At 39.8% G+C, this 15,621-nt stretch overlaps 3 pseudogenes; 1 reads left to right on the top strand and 2 right to left on the bottom strand.

Moving 5' to 3' along the window:
- Window positions 1-44: 44 nt before the first annotated feature.
- On the bottom strand, window positions 45-5,783 carry LOC150042559 (vomeronasal type-2 receptor 116-like; annotated as a pseudogene).
- On the top strand, window positions 2,833-3,957 carry LOC150042560 (protein ABHD13-like; annotated as a pseudogene).
- A 4-nt stretch (window positions 5,784-5,787) lies between the features above and the next one.
- The window catches only part of LOC150042558 (periodic tryptophan protein 1 homolog), a 32,000-nt pseudogene continuing 22,166 nt past the window's right edge, over window positions 5,788-15,621 (bottom strand).

The following is a 15,621-nucleotide window of genomic DNA, read 5'->3' as shown; positions in this document are numbered from 1 at the left end:
AAATACGGATTCAGTTCAGATCTTCTGTCACATGACCATTCACATTAGTCATGTAAGGTAGGCTTTGTTCCATTAGCATGTGCTTTATATCTGAAGCCATGGACAGAATTTCTTTCTGGTCGTAACATGATGAAGTAACACTTGGGGACAAAGATGCAACCTAGCAGACCTGCACTGGAAGCCAAGGTAGAATATTTACACAATTACCATGATCTTCCCCTTGGTGCTATGATATGCTGGCAGAAAATTAGCCCAAACCCTGCAGAACACAAACATGCTGAATGTTAGGAACTTGGCTTCATTGAAAGCATCAGGTAGGTTCCTGGAAAGGAATGCTACAGCAAAGCTGGCCAGGGCCAGTAAGCAAAGGTATCCCAGAACACAATAGCAGGCAGTGAAGTAAACTTAATTGTACACGATGAGAATGTGGCCGTATTCATAGTGTGCATCTGTGTCAATGACAGGAGGTGAGGTTGTGATCCAGAATCCAGAGATTGTCACCTGGATAAGGGTGCAGAGGGGAATAAAGAAATTTAGAGCCCCTGATAACAACAGCCACTTTATTCTTTTTCCTGGATAAGGGAACTTGAATGTGAGGACCACAGTCATAGTTTTTGCCAGCAATGTGGAAATTGCTAAGGTGAACACAATTTGAAATGTGATCTGCTGCAGGATGCAGGTGACTGTGTTGGGACGGCCAATAAACAGCAAGGAACAGAGGTAAAGGAAGATAAGGGAGATGAGCAGGATGTAGCTAAGAGCCTGGTTATTGGTCTTAAAGATTGGAGTGTTGTGGTGTTTCACTAAAACTCTTAGAAAAATAGAAGTGAGAATACAGAAGCAAACAGCCATACAGTCCAGGGCCAGCCCCAAGGTTTCTCCATGAGCCATGAAACATACAGATTTTAGGAGGCAATGGTTTCTCTCTGGGTTGGCATATTGATTATCTGGACACCTCACACATTTCTCCATATCTAGTGAGGAGTATGAATTATCATTAGTCTGTGTTCCATATTTTCCTTTCTTCAGAGGAATTTGGCTATCACCACTTAGAGATCAATTTAACATGTCAGTATTTATGATGATAAAAGCAAGAATTCTCAGATACTTCAAGAAATATCTACTATTCTATTTCTATTTCTCTCTACCACCATAATTCACCTTCAATCCTGTTTTCTATTTTTTCAGTGTTAAGAAACCTTTCTGGATCTTTGTTAAGTGAATACATTAGTAAGAAAGCAAGCAGACAAGCACATGGACAAGCAGAAAAGTAGGGAAACACTCTGTCAGTTTGGGTGCTGTCAAAAGAAGAGAGACACACCATGCTCTATTTTTTTTTGCCAGTCCTGGGCTTGAGCTCAGGGACTGAGCACTGTCGTTGGACTTTCTCAAGGCTACAGCTCTACCACTTGAACCTCAGCACCACTTCTGGCTTTTTTATATGTATGTGGTACCGAGGAATCGAACCCGGGTCTTCATGCATGCTTGGCAAGCACTCTACCACTAGGCCAAACTCCCGGCCCAACCATGCTCTATTTTTTACATTCTGAATGCAACTGCTTTTTACCTTTAGTTCTTAGCATACAAAGTGATATTGTGATAGTTTTGTAATTTCTAAAATGTTCATAATAATTATTACAATTTATGATGCTACAATATTAATGTTCTTTACTGTATACACAAATCAGTGAACACCATTCAAAATCATGTATACTAAAACATACACTTTCCTATTTTTTGGCTAACATTAATAGAAGCCGTTTAGTCCTTCCTTGATCTTAGTACTTTATATTTTTTACCTCAAGTACTGGAGAACAAGAATCAAAGAACTCTCTGTAGTCATGTTACTTATGCATACCACTTGTATCTACTTTGTTATGTAAACTCAGCTTTCTGATCACTTGCTCTGTGGAAACAGCAGTTGTATGCAGTGGGAATAAAATTTTATAGGTTTTACTGTAATTGAAACCTAATTTAGAAAAACATGGAGACATTATACTAAATAATACTTCACATTATTTTTGATAGAGGTTCAACTCAACTTACTGATTAGAGAGGCGAGAATTTCTCGAAATAAACATCTATACATTCAAACCCCACAGTCTGTGTTATTTCAAAAAGCAATTTTCGCAAGTGCCAGTGGCTCATGCCTTATCATGGAAACTTAGAAAGCTGTTATCAAGATCTCAGTTTGAATTCAGTGGGGCAAGAAATTCTGTGAGAATTATTTCCCATTAACCACCTAAAGGACTGTAAGTAGAATTATGGCTCAAGTGTTAGAATATTAACCTTGAGTAAAAAAGACTAGGGAGGAGGATGGCGCTCAGGTGATGTGGGAGCTGGCGGGGACGTTTGCGGGTGACACCTGGGCGCCGACTGGAAGTGGATCGCGGACCGAACACCGCTGGAGCTCCAGGCTAGAGGGCCCCCGGGATGCGGGAGGATGATGAGGAGAGAGTGGCCGGTGCGGGGCGAGGCTGCTGCGTGGCGCCTTGTTTCGAGGCCGAAGCCGGCTGTGCAGCCTGCGGGCTGGTCTGAAACAGGTCATAGGTGGAGAGCAAACCTGCACTGTAGTACTGGTTCTGCTGCAACTGAAGCAAGTAAAGACGGTCATGAACCTGCCTTTCAGTCTTCATTATAAAGAGAATGCGGAGCCACAGGAAATTTCATTCAGTTGTATCACATTGTTCTTGGACAGAACATAGTAGTTTACCCAGGGGTGTTGGGACTGTGCTGTTTGCTTCCTGCCCCTTCTGCCTGGAGCACTGGGAGATGGCCCTCAGCTTCAGCTGGGAAAACATGGAGATGGAAGTTTCTGGAAGGTCCCTACAGAGAGCTACAATGGAAAAGTCCTGGATGCTCTGGAACTTCATTGAAAGATGGATGATAGCCTTGGCTTCATGGTCTTGGGCTCTGTGCCATATTTCTCTCTTACCTTTAATAGTTACATTCCATCTGCATGGCGGCATCATCTTGCTCTTGTTAATCTTCCTGTCCATAGCAGGTATTCTCTATAAGTTCCAGGATGTGTTGCTTTACTTCCCAGAACAGCCTTTCTCCTCGCGCCTGTATGTTCCCATGCCCACCCATTCCTCACAAGAACATTTTTTCATCAGAACCAAAGATGGTGTGCGTCTGAACCTCACTTTGGTACGATACACTGGAGACAGCTCCCTCTACTCGCCAACCATCATCTACTTCCACTGGAACGCAGGCAACGTAGGGCACAGGCTGCCAAACGCACTGCTTATGTTGGTAAACCTCTGCTTCTCAACCTTCTGCTTGTCGATTACTGAGGCTATGGGAAAATGAGGGTGAGGCCAGTGAGGAAGGACTCTATTTAGACTCGGAAGCCGTGCTGGACTATGTGATGACGAGGCCCGACCTTGACAAGATGAAAGTTTTCCTCTTTGGCCATTCCTTGTGGGGGAGGGTGCAGTGGCTATTCATCTGGCTTCTGAAAATTCACACAGGACTTCAGCCATTATGGTGGAGAACACCTTTTTAAGCATACCGCAGATGGCCAGCACTTTGTTCTCATTCTTCCCAATGCATTACCTTCCTTTATGGTGCTACAAAAATAAGTTTCTGTCCTACCGAAAAATCTCTCAGTACAGAATGCCTTCACTCTTCATCTCTGGACTCTCTGACCAGTTGATTCCACCAGTAATGATGAAGCAGCTCTATGAGCTGCTCCCCTCTCGGATTATGAGGTTAGCCATATTCCCACAGGGAACACATAATGACACATGGCAGTTCCAAGGCTATTTCACCGCACTAGAGCAGTTCATCAAAGAGGTGGTGAAGAGCCATTCTCCAGAGGAGATGACAAAAACTGCATCCAACGTCACCATCATATAGTGTCCCCATTTCTGATGAATGCACGGTTTTAATTTGTGCAGAATGATAAAGAATGTTCCTTTCTAGAAGTGTGTCATGTCTGTACTTGTCTGAAGAGTGACATTAAATTTTGAAAGGACCTCAGTGCTACTTTATGATCATCCAAATAGTTTAGTTTGTACGTTTGAAGAACTGTAATTCTTGGTTATTTCATGCAAAACTTTTTATGTGCTTTGTATCCATAACTTTAGTTTAATATGTCAGTATAGTAGAGATTATTCAAAAGTTTCTTGTTGCATAAATGGTATGATCTGTGTTCCACTTAAGGTATGATGGAGGTAGGAGAACAAGAAGCTGTTGGGTGTTATTCTTTAATAATTGCTTGGAAATCATGGTAGCAAACTTAGTTCTGTAACTGCATTTTAAACTTTAAAAGTTAAAATGAAATGCATGATGGTGTTTTACCTTGACTTAATGCAGCATTTTTAATAGACATCTACCAATGTGTATGGTTACCTGGGTTATATCTATTTTATGTAAATTCTATTTTGTTTTTGGCAAAAAGTGAAAATGAAGCCTCTGTGCAGGTTGCCCTTGAATTTTGCTCTGGTAAAGGCTGAGATCCAGTTTCTTCTTATGAATAAATGGGACCTGTTTTCCAGTATACATGTACTGTGTTTTTGTTAGGCATAGTCTGTATCGTGGCCTATAGAAATACAGAACAATTGAAGACTAATTTTTATCTTGTCAAAAAAAAAGACTAGGGACAGTGCCTATGCACAAGACACACACACACACACACACACACACACACACACACACACACACACACGAAGAAGCAATATCATAAAGAAAGAAATAATGTTTTCCTCCCATCGTAATTTAGAACTATTTTATCAAGTTAAATGAATTGAGGAAAGTGTGGAGAGATGGAGAACAATTGCATAAGACAGATGTTTACCTGTCACATTAGGAACTTCATTCTCTGGGATGCAATCAAAACAACAGGCAGCCTTTCCCTCCTGAGGTGATTTCCTGAATCCAGATTCACAACTCTCACTGCAAACTGAATGAGGTGTCTGAGAAAAAGAAAGGAAGAAAGATATCAGTAGCTACTTAGACTTTTATCTAAAATGTTCATTGTTGTGAAATAATTCAACTGTCAATCGTAATACTTCATGACTGTCTAATCAGTGCATTAAATTCTGCTATAGATTCCAAAATAAAAATTCCACATAACTTGTATACTACAGTCTTGACATTCAGCCTATTGAACTATTGAGGAAAGTGGAGCTTTTAAAGATAATGGATAATCATGAAAGAGTAAGTTTTTCTGGCCAACACTATGAAACTTCCTTGAGTTCATGTCATTATGTGTTGTGTCTTTCTCATAGGTGAAATATTGAAGGTCTATGAGGAAGAACCCAAATTGAAGTTTCCAAAGTATGCTCTGAATCACGACATCAATTGTATAGTGATATATGAACCCTATATGAACCCTAGGCCCTTCATATCTTTCTTTATGCTTCTCAGTTACCATATGATGAGATTGTTCTTTTTTGGACAAGAAATCTAACAAGCACTCTAGATACTACCCAGGTAATGGCAGCCACAAAGACAAGCTCTGTATTATCAGTATCTTCCCCCACAAATACACATCAGGCAATAGGAAATGAATTTTATTTCTGGTCCTCTGCTCAGCTCTAGGTACAGATGAGACATTGTTAGGATAGCTTCAAGGTAAGAAAATCCTATGAACTTCATTAAGAAAGACTTCATTAGTGTCTGTGAATTGATGCTCCACAAAGGTCTACTAATTGATAAGCTTTAGTAATTATTGAGAATAAGCCTCTCATGTTATTCAGATGTTTCAAATACTATGGATATAGTGGTTATATTCTAGACCTGAAAACTTGCTTTCTGACCTCACAAAATATAAACATTAGATTATGGCAACATAAAGAATAGAACTCCTATTTGCATACTCCTGGAATGCATGAGACTTGGCATGTCTCCTAAGAGGTCTGTGATCTTCATGTATTTTTCTGCTGAAGCAGTCACAAGATAGCCCTTTGATTTAACTATTCAGGTCAACATTAGAAATTTCATTATTGTGTGCTTTAATTATTAAAAATTGTCTTGTTTGAAGTGGCATCACATATAAATACAAATCCATGTCCCATGCTAGCTAAAAAATGCAAAGGTGAAAGGTGATTCCAAGTGATCCTCATCTGCACAATGAATTGACACATTTGCTGGATTTGGAAGTCATACAGTGGCACTGATTTATAATCTAATTCAGATATCAATGTCTGTGCTTTGAGTGGATGAAATTGTAAAGTCTGGACTTTGTCTGTGTGCATGAAAATGGTGGCCACTGCTTTCCCTATGGACATATGTGATGGGATTATGTGGTTGTCAGCCAATGCCCTCACCAACACATTCTGCCATGAACAGTCAAGGAAAACATCAATATGCCCTTCTGTGGAGGAGTTCTTCCATTTTTTTCCATATATTTTTTATTGTAATTGATAGAAGGGTTACATAATATTTGCCAGATAGATGGTGCATTAATTCCCATACATTGATACTCTTTCACATGTCTTGGTCCCCATTTTCCTACCCCCCCACTCCCACCCCTCATCTTATTTTCCCCTGTTCCCTATCCAATTTCAGATAACCAAATACAAATATATCTGATATATCAGGTAACAAAGTGAGATAGTGTAACAATATGAGATAACCAAGGGACAGCAAAAGTGATGAGAGATAACATAGTACCTTAAGAACAACAATCATTCATTATATGGCTTATGTCTATATCATATTTTAAATGACAAGTTTAACAAACAAGTGTTAAGGAGGGAATCTCTACAATCTCTGGGACTTAGTATTTAGAACTTAATCGAAATTAGGCTAAGGGTTTGTATGTCATAGAAACGTATCAATTTATGAAATAAAACATGTGTATAGAGTCATAGGTTTTTATGTCTATATACTTACGTTTGTATTTCCATTACCATGTCCATAGCTCTGGGTATGAAGTTATTGACTCTTCACTCTTGTACTCTTTGGATTTAATAGCCACATATTAAGGATATCATGTGCCTTTAGATCCTTAGGTCTTGACTTGTCTCACTCAACATGATTCTCTCTAGATTCAGCCACTTCCCTGCGAATGCCATTATTTTATCTTGTCTGTTGGCTATGTAGAATTCCATTGTGTATATATACCACATTTTCTGTATCCATTCATGTACAGTAGGGCATCTGGATTGTTTCCATCACCTGTCTATTGTGAATACTGCAGAAATTAACATAGCTGAGCAGGTGTCTTTATAATGTCCTGGGTCATGCTGTTCAGGATAGATGCCCAGAAGTGGTATGGCGGGATCATAAGGAAGGTATATATTCAGTTCCATAAGGAACCTCCACACTGCTTTCCAGAGTGGCTGAACTAGTCTACATTCCCACCAGCATTGTAGTAGGGTTCCTTTTTCTCCATAACCCCACCAGCAACGGTTATTGTTTGAGTTCAAAATCTTGTCCATTCTTGTTGGGGTAAGGTGGTATCTTAGGGTTGTTTTGTTTGCATTTCCTTTATGACCATAGATGATTAATATTTTCTCATATGTTTTTCTGCCATTTTAATCTCTTCTTCTGATAGGTCTCTATTTCCCTTGCCCATTTACTGAATGGTTTATTTAGTTTTCGGGGGATTACTTTCTTGAGTTCCCTGTAGATACTAGATATTAAGCATTTGTCAGATGTATTGTTGGTGAATATCTTTTCCCAGTTGGTTGGCTGTCTCTCTACTTTGCAACTATGTTTTCATCTTTACAGAAAATTTTTATTTTTAGGTGGTCCCATTTATCGAGTCTCTCTCCAATCTGTTGTGACCCTGGGATTCTGTTCAGGAATCTGTTGCCTCTGCCTATGAGTTCCAGTGTCTCTCCTAATTTATCATGTAGCAGTTTCACGGTTTCTGGTCTGACGTTGAGGTCTTTGATCCACTTTGAGTTAATGCTTCTGCACGGCAAAAGGCTATGGTCAATTTTTATTTTTCTGCATGTGGCTGCCCAGTTTTGCCAGCAACAATAATTGAATAGACTGTGTTTGTTCCATTGTATATCTTTGGCTCCTTTGTCAAATACAGGTTGCCTATAGGTATGTGGTTCTATTTCTGGGTTTTCTATTCTGTTCCACTGATTTTCTGGTCTGTTCTTGTGCCAGTCCCAAGCAGTTTTTTTTGTTATGGCTCTATAGTAGAATTTGAAGTCTGGTATTTAAATACCACCAGCATTGCTCTTTTTGCCTAGAATTGTTTTGGTATTCTAGGTCTTTCCTTGTTCCATATGAATCTTTGGATTATATCTGCAATTTCCATAAAGAATGTCTTTGGGATTTTGATGGGGATTGCATTGAATTTGTATATCAATTTTGGCAGTATAGCCATTTTCACTATGTTGATTCTCCCTAGCCATGAGCATGGGATGTATTTCCATTTCCTAGTGTCCTCTTAATTTCTTTCATTGGGCTTTTATAGTTTTCATTGAATAATTTCTTTACATCTTTGGTTAAGTATAATCCTAAGTATTTTATTCTTTTGGGGGCTATTGCGAATGGGATTATTTTCTTGACTTGCCCTTCTGTTTGTGTATTGTTGGTGTACAAGAAGGCTACTGACCTCTCAAGACTGATTTTTGTATCCTGCCACTTTGCTAAAGTGGTTTATTAATTCTAGAAGTTTGGGAGCAGAGTTTGCTGGGTCACTCAAGTAGAGGATCATGTCGTCTGCGAATAAGGATAGTTTAATTTCTTCTTTCTCTATGTGGATCCCTTTGATGTCCTTTTCTTGACTTATTGCTCTGGGTAAGGGTTCCAGCACTATATTGAAGAGAATTGGAGAGAGTGGGCATCCCTGTCTAGTTCCTGATTTTAAAGTGAATGGTTCCAGTCTTTCACCATTTAGTATAATACTCTAGGTTTTTCATATATGGCTTTCACTACTTTGAGGAATGTACCTCTTCTTCCTATTTTTTCTAGTGCTTTCAACATGAATGGATGTTGTATTTTGTCAAATGCCTTCTCCGCATCTAGAGAAATTATCATATGAATCTTATTCTTAACTCTATTGATATGATGCATTACATTGATTGATTTGCGAATGTTAAACAAGCCTTGCATTTGTGGGATGAAGCCCATTTTATCATAGTGTATGATTTTTTAAATTTGTTTCTAGATTCTGTTGGCTAATATTTTATTGAGGAGTTTTGCGTCTGTTCATTAGACAGATAGGTCTGTAGTTTTCTTTTTTTGATGGGTCTTTCCCTGGTTTGGGGATGAGAGTAATATTAGCTTCATAAAATGAGTTTGGTATTGCTCCTTCTGTTTCTATTTCTCGGAAGAGTTTCAAGAGTATAGGTGTTATTTCATCTTTAAATGTCTTGTAGAATTCCGCATTGAATCCATCTGGACCTGGGCTTTTTGGTTGGCATTTCCCTGATTGCTTACACAATTTTGTTGTAAGAAATTGTTCTGTTCAGTTTGCTTACCTCATCATTGATGATTGTGGGTAGCCTATATTTATTTAAGAAATCATCCATTTCTACTAGATTTTCTTGTTTCTTTGAATATAGTCCCTGGTAGTACCTATTCATTATGGACTGGATTTCTTGGGAATCAGTTGTGATTGTTCCCATGTGGTCTCTAATCTTGTTTATTTGAGTCTCCCCTTTCCTTTTTTTGATTAATCTTGCCAAGGGTCTGTCAATTTTTTTTTACTCTTTCAAAGAACCAACTTTTTTATTGTAATTAGTAAAAGGGTTACATGATATTTGCCAGATAGAAGGTGCATTAATTCACATACATTGATACCGTTTCACATGTCTTGGTACCCGTATCCCTCCCCCCCACACCCCCTACCCGTCTTGGTTTTCCCCCCTTCCCTATCAAATTTCAAATATCCAAATACAAATAAATTCAATAAATCAGATAACAAAGTGAGATGCTATACCAGTTTTGTGTATAGTAGATCTTATTTCAACCTCTGAAATTTCTGATATTATTTTTGTTATTTCTGTTCTTCTAGTTGTTTTAGGATTACCTTTTTCTTGCTCCTCTAGGTGTTCCAGTTTTTTGTTAGGTTATTTACATGCTCTTCTTCTGTTTTTTTTTTTGCCAATCCTGGGCTTGAGCTCAGGGCCTGAGCACTGTCCTTGGACTTTCTCAAGGCTAGAGCTCTACCACTTGAGCCTCACCACCACTTCTGGCTTTTTTCTATGTATGTGGTACCGAGGAATTGAACCCGGTCTTCATGCATGCTAGGCAAGCACTTTAATCACTAGGCCAAACTCCCGGTCCTCTTCTGTCTTTTTAATATGCTCTCCTAGTATGATAAATTTGCATCTTAGAACTGCCTTTGCTGTGTCCCAAAAGTTCCTTTGTGATGTTTCTTGATTGTCATTACATTCAAGGAAGTTTTTAATTTCATTTCTGATCTGATCTGTTACACACTTATTCAGAAGAGTGTTGTTCAGTTTCCAAGTGATTGAATGTTTTTTGACTTTGACTGCATTGTTCAGAATTAGTCTGACTCCACTGTGGTCTGATAGGATGCATGGGATTATATCAGACCTCTTGTATCTGCTTAAGTTTTCTTTATGAACTATTATATCATCTATTTTGGAGTGTGTTCCGTGTGCTGCTGAGAAAAATGTAAAAAGTTTCACCTTTGGTTGGAAGACTCTGTGTATATCTGTTAAGCCCAGCTGGGCTATGGTGTCATTTAATTTGATGGTGTCTTGACTTAATTTTTGTTGAGTTGACCTGTCATTTGTTGAGAGTGGTGTATTGAGGTCTCCCACAAGGATTGTGTTTGAGTCTATCTTGTTCTATAATTCTAAAAGAGTTTGTTTGATGAATTTGGGTGCTCCAGTGTTGGGGGAGTAGATGTTTATAACTAATATTATGGGCATGGATTGGACCCTTTACTAATATATAATGGCAATCTCTATCTTTATGTAATGATTTTGCTGAGAAGTTAACTTTGTCGGAGATTAAGCTTGCTATTCCTGCTTTTTTGCATGGTGCATTGGAGTGGAAAATTCGTTTCCATCCTTTCACTTGGAATTTGTTTCTGTCTTTGGCAGTGAGGTGGTCTCTTGGAGGCAACATATGGATCGGTTGTGTTTCTTAATCCAATCTGCTGCTCTGTGTCTTTTGATTGGATTGTTCAACCCGTTCAAATTTAGGGAGATTATGGAGAAGTGGTCAGTATCCATTGTCGTTTTTTATTTTTACTTCTAGGTTTCTTTCTCCCTCTTTTTTCCCCTTTTGTGTTTAGTGAATTATAGATGTTTGCTTCTTGATGGGGGTTCTTGATGTTCTACAATTTGTTCTCGGTTAATTAGTATTCTTTGTAACGCTGGTTTAGTGTGCACGTGTTCATAAAGCTTCTCTTTTTAGTGAAATATTCTTGTTTCTCCCTCAAATGTAAATGCTAGTTTTGCTGGATATATCAGTCTGGGTTGTCAGTTGTTGGTCTTCAGGACATCAATTATGTTTTTCCAAGCTTTTCTTGCATTTAGGGTTTGCATGGAGAGATCTCCTGTAATTCGAATTTTCTTCCCATTATAATATAGCTCCTTCTTTGTTTTTGCAGCATTTAAGATCAATTCCTTGGTATTCCGGTCTAGTGTCTCTACTATGATATGTCTAGATGAGTTCCTTCTAGGATCTTGCCTGTTTGGGGTCCTGAAACCTTCAATATTGTGAGTATTTTCCCTTTTGAGGTTGGGGAAGTTGTCTGCTATGATTTTGGTGAATAAAGGTTGCATACTTTTGTCCTGAAATTTGGTCTTCTCCTCAATCCCTATTATATGAAGATTAGATTTCTTTGCTGCATCTGTCAGTTCGTGGAGTTCTCTCTGGTAGATTCTAACTGATTTTTCCAAGGTGGCGATTCTCTGTTCCAGCTCTTGTGTTTTATCTTCCATTTCTGATGTTCTATTCTCCATCTCCGTCAGTCTGCTGCTTAATGCCTCCATTTTTGCTTGAAGTGTGGACACTGAGCTGATCATGTCTGTTCTGAGGGTATTAATCTTTTTTTTCCATTTCTCTTTTGACTTCGAAGAGTTCTTTGGTGATTTCCTGCTTATGTTCCTGGAATTGTTTTTGGAGTTCTGTTTTAATATCTTTAGTCATGTTCACAATCATGTCCTTGAATAGGGTCATGTTTCGTGTCTCTTCCAGTGTCATTTCTAGGCATGGTGACATCTCTCTTGTCCCTTCGCTCTTGTTACCTTTTGGGCTTTGCGTGGGACTTTGATTATTTATGTATGTTGTAATTTGTCTTTGAGCTCTCCTCGGCATCAAGAACTGTTGTTGTAGTTCACTCTGTGGTCAGTAGGTAGCAGGCTTTACTCGGATTGGGACTGGTGCTTCTGCGAATATGTGAATACCTGTTGTTCTCAGCCAAATTGATTCCTCGGCTGACTAGGTCTGAGTTTGCAGTTTTTGCAGGTTTTCAGTCGATTCCCAGAGGTGGTGTGCTGCTGCATGACTAGCTCTCAGCCCAACCAGTGGCCTCACAGTGGGCTGTGGGATGGATCTGAGAGCTTTAGTCTCAGTGTGCTGGTCGAATGGTTGGTTTTCCTGTGCTGCTTCTAGGGGCCCCCAGCCAAGTTTCTGGGGTTTGGGAGTTTCTAGGGGCTCTCAGCAGAAACAGCAGGTGTTTGCTCTGTTCCCAGGGGCAGGGCCCAGCTGAGGACATGGGCTCCAAGAGCGGAACCATGCCTTTCTGATTTTCAGAAGGCGAGCATGGCTGCTGGTCGGCCCTTCAGTTCGCTGCTGCTTTGTCAGAGAGTCTGTGACTGTGGGGCCCCTTGGTGCTGTTGTGCTCAGTATTCCCAGCTGGAGGATGCCCAGCTCAAGATTTGAGGAGGACAGATGCTGGCTCCTATTTTCCCGCACACCCCACCCACTGTTGTAAGGCAGGGTCTCAGCACCCCCCACTCTCCAGACACAGTGTCCTGGGAGAGGAACCTGGTGGGTGGGTGGGAGCTGGGACACCTCTGTCTCCCTTGGTAGGGTGCTGGGTCTTGGCGTAGCCCACCTGTCAGTCTTGAGTCAGAGGCCTGGGAGAGGAACCTTGTGGGCAGGTGGAGTTGGGACAGCCCCGACTCTCTTGGTGGGGTTCTGGGTCTTAGCGCTGCCTGCCTGTCAGTCGCCAGTCAATGGCCTGGTTGAGGGGGCTGTTGAGGGAAGGGACAGGATTCTAAATTCCTTGCCCCCCTGCACCTGCCGGTCTTTCTTGGGTGGGGTGGAGGGGTCTGAGTTAAGTTCTATTGCTTGGCACCAGCTCTGCTTTCCTGATGGGTTTGGGGAAACGCTGCGATACTCACACCTCTGCGTTCATCTGTGGGTGCTGCAAGGTGGTGGAAAATCCTTCACTGCCCTCTGATTTCAGCCGCCACCTGTGGTCCGCGTCTGGGTTCCGCTGCTTGCTGTTCTGGTTCCACGTCTGGGTTCCGTTGCTTCTGAAGCTTTCTGGCCCTGTCCTATGCTGGTTTCTGCAGTGGTCAGGGCTGCCCAGCCTGGCACCCTCTGCCGCCGCTGCTTTTCGCGGCTCAGAGCCAGTGGCGAAGGGTGGGGGAGGGGTCCTCGTGTTGCGAATTCTTTGAGAAAGTTGGATGTAAGCTTTATCTGGATTTCTTTTCCGGTTTGAGTCCTTCTCCATTGCTTCTTGAGTTTCTTCTTGTGGGTTTCTTAAGGTAATTGACTCATGGGACTCCCTGGTTCTCTCTTTTTGTGAGAGAGAGCTAGGCAGCGTCCCTATTGTCTTGGCGCCATCTTCTGGTCCGAGTTCTTCCACTTTTGACAGAGGAATTCATTTTATTTGTTTTCAAGAATTCCAACAACTCACCTACATACCATTCAGGTGAAGATATGTAGACAAATAAGCAACATCTTGCCATTACATTAATTTCTGTCAGCACAGATACCCCTTTAACAGGCCAACTAACCACTAAATGACTTGCCCACAAAAGCAATCAAATGAACCTTTCAGCTTTATAAATTTAAACCCAGGAATATTGTCACAAAGATGGAAACTTGTGAAAGCAAGCTTTCTGTTTGATTATACATCAACATTCCCAAACTTACTGGTCCTTTCCATTCAAGACTTAAAAATAAGAAAATTTTTGAAGTTGGATATACTTAAGTGTACAGTGGTGGGCCATAAATGAGAAAGAGGGGCATAAATTTCAAATTTTTGCTTACTTCTGTGTAATTGAAATTATGATGATTTTATCAAAACCATCTCGTACTTCCTAAGGCCCACTCTATCCTATCTTCCGATAATGACAGCTGATGACCATGTGGGGCATATGGAAAAAACTTTCCTACTTTCACTTTAAGTTGAAGACCTTCGGGAAGATTCTAAATATTGAAAATATCATACTCTGCCTTTAATTTCCTTTCTTCATCCAAAATATCATTGTTTCCAGCAGGATTGTGAAACTGGATACCCTTTAAGAAAGGGTTCAACTAAAAGATATTCATCATCTATGGTGAATGAAAATCTAAGGATTATGGCAGAAATCCTGAATTAAAGCCTTTCATTGTCGTTATTACCTACTTCATAATTCCACAGTAAAAAGACACCACACTAAATGAAATAAAATGAAATAAATCCTGTAGAAAACTAAAGCATGATAATTTTTCTGAATCCTATTTATTCAGTAGAGGATTACAAGGCTTGTTTTAAAGAAAAATTACTTCCACATAAATAGTCAAGAATAAGGTGTTTATTATTTGCCTAATTACAATTTACTAGAATCAATAATTTAGGAATGTCTACAATGTTTTAATTTACTAATTCGGTAAAACCTAAACTGTTATTAAGCCAGGTGCAGTGGCTCATGCCTGTAATCCTAGCTATTTGCGAGGCTGAGATCTGAGAATTAAGGTTCAAAGCTATCCCAGGTATAAAGGAACCTGAAACTCTTATCTCCAATTAACCCAGAAAATGGGAAGTGGGGCTTGGCTGAAGGGTAGGGTGGTAGACTTGAGCTGAAGAGCTCAGAGGAAATGACCTGTCCCAGGGGTATGTTGGTAACCTTGAGCTAAAGAGCTCAGGAACAATATCAAGGGTGAGTTCAAACTCCATGACCTAAAAAAATTAATATGAAATAAACTGTAAATACCTTAGGCTTATTAAAGTCATATACAATTCCAGATTATATTTGGAAATAATATTACACAAACTCAAAGACTACAACCAGATACCTAATTTAGAAAATAATAGCTGTGAGCATACTGATTCGTTTGAAACACAAAAATTAAATGGAATGTACAGTAATTTTTTTGTTGTCAATATTATCTTTAAGTGCGCATGAACACAGGTTAGGAGTACCTTCAAATATTTAAACAAATAAAAGTATTTTTGCCAGTTGCAGTTGTCTCACACTTGTATAATCCTAGCTATTCAAGAAGCTAAAATATGAGAATTGCAATTTGAAGCCAACCCAGTCAGAAAAGACCCCTTGAGACTCAAATTTCCGAGTAACTACTCAAAAACTGGTAGTTAAAGCTGTGGCTCAAAATGGTAATTCTCTAGCCTTGAGGAAAAAGAGCTCAGGGAAAGTATCCATAGTTCAAGCCCCAAGAATGTCCAAGAAAAAATAAAGAAAAGAAGCTATTCTTGAGCTTTACAAAAATGATCTGAAAGTACTTAATTTAATTCTCTATAAAATCCCCTTACAGAATGTTGAGGAAAAG

Source organism: Megascapheus bottae, chromosome 35 (assembly GCF_031878675.1).
Source record: "Megascapheus bottae isolate mThoBot1 chromosome 35, mThoBot2.hap1, whole genome shotgun sequence".
Lineage (NCBI taxonomy): Eukaryota > Metazoa > Chordata > Mammalia > Rodentia > Geomyidae > Megascapheus > Megascapheus bottae.
This window is presented reverse-complemented; position numbering and strand designations above follow the sequence as displayed.